This window comes from Pavona decussata, unplaced genomic scaffold (genome assembly GCF_977016875.1).
Source record: "Pavona decussata unplaced genomic scaffold, jaPavDecu1.1 SCAFFOLD_245, whole genome shotgun sequence".
Taxonomy (NCBI): Eukaryota; Metazoa; Cnidaria; class Anthozoa; order Scleractinia; family Agariciidae; genus Pavona; species Pavona decussata.
The window spans coordinates 163,435-170,000 of record NW_028145650.1 but is presented as its reverse complement, the minus strand read 5'-3'; the positions used below and the strand labels follow the sequence as shown (position 1 = coordinate 170,000).

The 6,566-nt window shown below is 37.1% G+C and overlaps 1 protein-coding gene across 4 annotated transcripts in view; it reads left to right on the top strand.

Moving 5' to 3' along the window:
* LOC146457146 (DBH-like monooxygenase protein 1) overlaps positions 1-748 on the top strand; it is an 18,342-nt gene extending 17,594 nt beyond the window's left edge. For all 4 annotated transcript variants that reach the window (XM_085092258.1, XM_085092259.1, XM_085092256.1 and 1 more), the window contains one exon: positions 1-748. This exon is cut by the window's left edge. The gene's annotated coding sequence lies outside the window, so the exon portion shown is untranslated.
* Positions 749-6,566: the final 5,818 nt, after the last annotated feature.

The following is a 6,566-nucleotide window of genomic DNA, read 5'->3' as shown; positions in this document are numbered from 1 at the left end:
TTTGTGTCGTCACGCAACGCTCCTATAGGGAGGAGCGTTGCGTGACGACACAAATAACGGCTGCGAGGGAGATTAGCAATGTCACCTCAGTAGTAGTGTTACTTTGAAAAAAACATTTGTGACAAAGGAACGAAACGTTGAAATAATGGTCCAGTTCTGTAAACGATTACTTTATCATCTAACAGAAGTTAGAGTTTTAAATACCGTTTAGCTGCGGGTGGCAAGGATGCAAATGGATTGAAACTTGCAATCAAGTTTTTTTTAGTTCTTCCAGCCTCTACTGAATAAATCGCTTAACACTGGTTACTATATGTCCTTCCTTTGATGAACGTCGTGAATTTTTTTCTGTTCAGTGCTCTCAAAGCAATTGTTGTTTGAGCAAAGTTACATTGCTAAATGTTTGTTGCAGTTTTGACCAAAGCACAGCAAAATCCCAGTGACAATGTCCCTTTAAATTGGATTAGTAAGAAAGAGACACCAAGCTCATTAAGCCTAAGTGAAGCTCTCAATTTGCCTTCGACTTCGCCAAAAAGAGGGTAGTTTGGCAACCTGGCGTTCGCCGGAGTTCTTCATTTTCCCTTTAACGAAGTTTCTCTCTGAACTCAAGGTAGCTGTTGAGGAGGAACTTAATTTGGTGGAGTTTAAAGCGGGAGAGAGTGAATACACGTTAATTTGTTAATGACTGATATTGTTGGCACTGTTAAAAAATAAAAGCTGAAAACTAAAATGCTTAAACAACAAAACTCAACCGATAGTCGGTGAAATTAATGTGTACTTGAAAATTTCGTTAGACCGCGCCGTTCTCAGTAATCTACAAACTGTCTAGCCTGCCGGCGTGGCAGTTGTCCCCTCTCTGATCGAGAACTCTGGAGGTATGTGAAGTCGAAAAGGACTTAAACAAAAGTATTTTCTCTTCTCCCGGCCCCGAAAGCTTTCGTTCCCTTCTCGCACTTGCTTGGTAGCCAGCAAGCAGATGCAGCAGGAATGTCAAACGTACTCCTTTTTAACAGAAATTGGGTCTATAACTTTAGCAGACAGGTAATGGAGGTTGATAACTCCTTCAAAGAGTTTCTTAGTGAAACTGATAAAGATTTCATTCTCACAAAAACATCTGCACAGGTTTTTTTTACTACAGTCGGACCTCTATTTAGCGGCCACCCTCCACTCAGCGGCCACTTTTCATAGTCCCGAATTATTTGCCAGTAGAGTGCTGTATTCGATACCTCTGTTAAACGGCCACCTTTTTGTTGTTGCAAGTTTAATATTTATTGGTTTTTCTACCTCTGTTAAGCGACCAGCAAATTACCTTTTCAAGCGAAATGGTGACAGATAACATGAAGGTGAAATATTTTGAGCTAAAATTTTTACAGACTGTTGATGCAAAAAAAGGTCTAAGAAACTTGATCTTTTGTGACATAGATTTGCATATTTTTCTGAACATACTCAACGCTAAAAAATAATGAACTTATCGACTACGTGCTCTCTGTGTTAGAGCTAGAACCTTGCACGGACTCGAAATGCGCAAATACAGGGCACTTAATGTTTTGTTTCAATGATTTTTGCACTTATCTTCACATATGTTCCCTTTTCAACATGCGCTTTGCTATATAGAGGCAATAAAATTGCGTTGACTGCCATTCCTACCCAATTTATGTTGTACCCCTATTAAAAGGCCAACCTCTATTAAGCGGCCAGTTTGCAAAGTCCCCAGGGCGGCCGCTTAATAGAGGTCCGACTGTACTATCAAAACTCTGCCGGCCAAAGGCAACTGGATTAGATAATACAGTCGAACCTTCCTTTGCGACTTCCTCTCGTAAGCGACCACCTCTCACTAGCGACCACTTTTCCAAAATACCAAACGTTTTCAGTCAAATCACTATAGATGGAACCTCTCGTAGGCGACCACCTCTCTTAAGCGACTACCTCTCGTAAGCGACCACTTTTAGAGATGATCGTTGAAAATTTTCAATTGTTTTTAACCTCCCGTAGGCGACCACTTGACACACAATCTGCTGTTTCTCTCTTGGGCCGAAATTGCAAAATGTGTCGCTGTAACATATTGGCCTACACCGTGGTTAAAATCTCACAGCCGGATCTACCGGAAGCGTCTCCCGAAATAGCTTAGCATTGAAACAATTGATAACATACACATGCACTAAAGTGTACGCTGAAATAAACTTTAATCAGGTTGAATCCCTTGTAGGAAAGAAACTCTCTTATCTTGTAAATAGCATGCATGTACATGCATGACCGGTGATGACTCTCTCTCAACCTTGTACTACTTAACAGAAAAATTGTGGCGACAAACAACGTCAACTGGATTATGTAACAAACAAACAAAAGCGAAAGTTATAGATGTTATAAGCTTGAAATTTAACATTGCAAAAATGCCGTTTACTGTTTGCTCCTAAATCAGGCAGTCTAAAGAAACGTTATTACTTTGGGTTTCGATACGCACTGGCAAATACAAATGTCCTTGGTTTATAACAATTTAGTGTTCCCGCGTTGTCACACAAAAAAGTCACACAACTGATGTCCTGAAGACCAGAGAAAAAAAATTCTCCTGCAGTGGGATTCTTACTGCCCGATTCCAAATTTAAAAAGAACTTGGTTGATGTTTACAGAACACTTCACCCAAACACAAAAACATATACTTATGAAACCAAGAGTCAAAAATTAAAGTCTAGAATAGATTACTTCATAATTGCAAAACAATTAATCAACAAGGTAAAGAAAACAGAAACACGATCCTCAATTGCTCCCGATCATAAAGCTGTCTTTCTTAGCCTTGAAATCGATCAAACATTTAAACGTGGACCGGGTACATGGAAATTTAACAACACACTACTGAAAGACGACGAATATATAAATTTAATTAAAAACAATTACTCTTCTATTCAAGAGAAATACAAAGAAATTGAAAGCCGTCAACTGTATTGGGAATTGGTAAAAATGGAAATAAGAAGTATGACAATTGTCTTCTCCAAGAAGAAAAGGTTCAATTTGAGAAACCGTGAAACAGCCATCCAACGTAAGTTAGAAGAGCTAGATAAGGAAATTTGTAATAATCAAAATCTAGACGATGATATTCTAACGGAGTACGAGAACCTTAAAAAAGACCTGTCCGAAATTTATCATACAAAGGGAAAGGAGGCGATGTTCAGATCAAAAATAAGATGGATTGAGAATGGTGAAAAACCAACGAAATACTTTTTTAACTTGGAAAAACGGAATTATGAGAAAAAGATTATAACCCAGCTTAAAACAATAGACGGAGAAATAATCACGGATTTAAGCATGATAAATGAAGAAATAGAAAACTATTACAAAAACTTCCTGACTGCTAGAATCCCACAAGACGAGAATAATAATTTCGACGACAACTTTGCCCGCTTCTCCTCTGATTTACAAAATCCAAAACTAGCTCAAGACGAAGCAAGCGAACTTGAGCAAGAACTGACAAAAGATGAACTACTGAATGCCTTAAAAGGTTTCCAACCTGACAAAACTCCAGGTGATGACGGTTTCACGAAAGAATTTTATGAAATCTTCTTCGAATTGCTATGGAGGAACCTCCTCGACTCTTTCAACGAAGCCTTTCAAACAGGCAAACTGTCTATATCTCAGAGAAGAGGAATTATTTCGCTAATACCAAAAGATGAAAACAATCTTATGGTTTTAAGCAACTGGCGTCCAATAACATTGCTTAATGTCGACTATAAAATATTGGCTAGAGCTATTGCAAAAAGAATAGAGACGAAGATGCCCAAACTGATTCATTCGGACCAAACAGGGTTCGTAAAAGGACGATACATCGGTCAAAATGTGAGGCTTTTAAATGACCTTATGGAATTTACCGAATTAAACAAAGTCCCAGGAATACTACTTTTTATAGACTTCGAAAAAGCCTTTGATACATTAGAATGGCCTTTTATTCATCACACTTTAAGATTCTTCAATTTTGGCCCGAACATTCAAAAATGGATTTCAGTACTCTATAGCGATGTTGAAAGCGGAGCTATAAACGGCGGATACATGACTAATTATTTTCGAGTATCAAGGGGCGTAAGGCAAGGATGCCCGCTGAGCCCTCTATTATTCGTCCTATGTGTAGAACTTCTTGCACAAAAAATACGACAAAATCCGGAAATAACAGGTATTGAACTACCTAATTCCATAGAAGCTAAGCTAAGCCAGTTCGCTGACGACACTACATTAATATGTAAGGACACGATGTCATTACGTGGAAGTATGTCAGTTTTGGGGAGCTTTGGTGAAATTTCAGGTTTAAAGCTAAACAGCAAAAAGACAAAGGCTATGTGGATAGGCTCTTTGAAAAACAACAAAACCAAACCCTTAGAGATAGATGTTCCAGCGGACCCAATTAAGACCTTAGGAACCTATCTTTCAAACGATAGAGACAAAAATAACAATTTGAATTTTTATCTAAAAATTCAAAAGATGGAAACTAAATTAAATATCTGGTTGTCTCGCGACCTTACACTTATGGGGAGAACCCTGCTTGCTAAAACTCTAGGAGTCTCTAAATTGGTGTATGCAGCCTCAATGTTGACTGTTCCTCAAGAAGTTATTAAAAGAGTCCAAACCAAGCTCTTTAATTTTTTATGGAAAATCAAAAAAGATAAAATAAAAAGGGAAGTTCTTTTTCAAGAAACAAGTAAAGGTGGCCTGAACTTTCCAAATTTTGCAACGACAGTTAAAGCACTCCGCTTGAGTTGGATTGGTAGACTGCTTAACAGCCCAACTACCGATGCATGGACAGCTATTCCAAATGCTTTTTTTGAAAAATATGGAGGTCTTAACTTCTTGCTCAAGTGTAATTATCATATAAAGAAACTAGACAAAAATTCACCGTCTTTCTACTTAGAAATGCTAGAGTACTTTAAGGAATTACGTCTAAATCGCCAAGATAAATACAAAAGTGACCTTGTTTTATGGAACAATCAAGACATAACTATTGAAGGTAAATCGCTGTTCTGGAAAAGTTGGACCGAAAATGGAATTTACTACATTCAAGACATTCTGAATGAAAATGGAAAATTCCTAACTTATGAAGAATTTAATCGCAAGTACAAAATAAAAATTAATTTTCTAAACTATTTTCAAATCCTGGCATCAATTCCAGCAAACCTCAAATCAAAGGCAGCTTCTACACCCAGACCTATGAACTTTATTCTCGATGATTGTGATACATTTGACTTATCCAGGGACAAATCGATTAAACTTTCAAAAATGAAATGTAAAGACTATTATCATCTCTTTCAAGAAAAAGCAGAAGTTACACCAACAGCCATAAAAACTTGGGCCAGACAATACCCCGATATAGAATGTAAATGGCAAAAATTATTCCAAAATATACCTCGCCTCTCTACTAACAACAAACTGAGACAATTCTCCTTTAAAATGTTACACCGTATTTTAGTGACCAAAAAAGAGCTCAAACGATTTAAAATAGCAGATAATGAGGAGTGTTTTTTCTGTAATTCAGCTGATTCCTTGGAACATGCATTTCTGGAGTGCCCTGCAGGCCAAAAACTCTTTCAAGAAGCCTTAACATGGTTTAATAATAAGCACAAAGTAAATTTTACTCCATCTAAACAACAGTACCTATTTAAAGACTATAATCCACCCCCGAGTACTAACTCAAAATTAATGCGGAAATTCCAGATCCTTACTGTACAAACTCAGAAATATTACTACTCATGTAAAATGTTAGAAAAACCTCCAAATATTCTAGAATTGAAGTCAGCGCTAATCTTACAATGGAAAGTTGAAAAATGGGAAATTTAAAATTAATTTAAATTAACGAAAACGCACAATTTTTTTTTTTTTTTCTTCCAGCGACAAAATTTCATCCTTTTCTTACTGCTTTCCTGTTTTTTTTTTTTTTAGTAGCGTGTAACCCGCAGTTTGTAAGTAATCTTTGTAAGTAACCTTTGTAAGTAACAAACATTGAAACATCTTTGTAAGTAATCTTTGTAAGTAACAAACATGTTTATATGTAGTGTTTCCTCTCCATTAACACACATTGTAAATCTCTCCATTACTTATGGTATCGTCCCGGATGAATTGAAAATTGCCCGTGTCGTACCTATTTTTAAATCAGGTGACAAAGCTCTCTTCAGCAACTACAGACCTATTTCTGTTCTACCGTGCTTTTCAAAGTTTTTGGAACGAATAATTTACAACCGTATTATAAATTATCTCAATGACTTCGATGTCTTATGTGATAATCAATATGGCTTTCGAAAAAATCGCTCTCCTAGCCTTGCGCTTGTCGATTTGTGTGACAAAATTTCTTCTGCATTTGATAGAAAAGAACACGCCATTGGAGTATTCCTAGATCTTTCGAAAGCGTTCGACACGGTAAATCACGACATTCTTTTTGACAAACTCAATCATTATGGGATCCGTGGTCTGGCACTAGAATGGGTCAAAAGTTATTTTTCTGTGAGGACACAATTTGTCGAATTTAATAACGTTAGATCTGCCCCACAGGGGATTTCCTGTGGGGTGCCTCAAGGTTCTATTCTTGGTCCCTTATT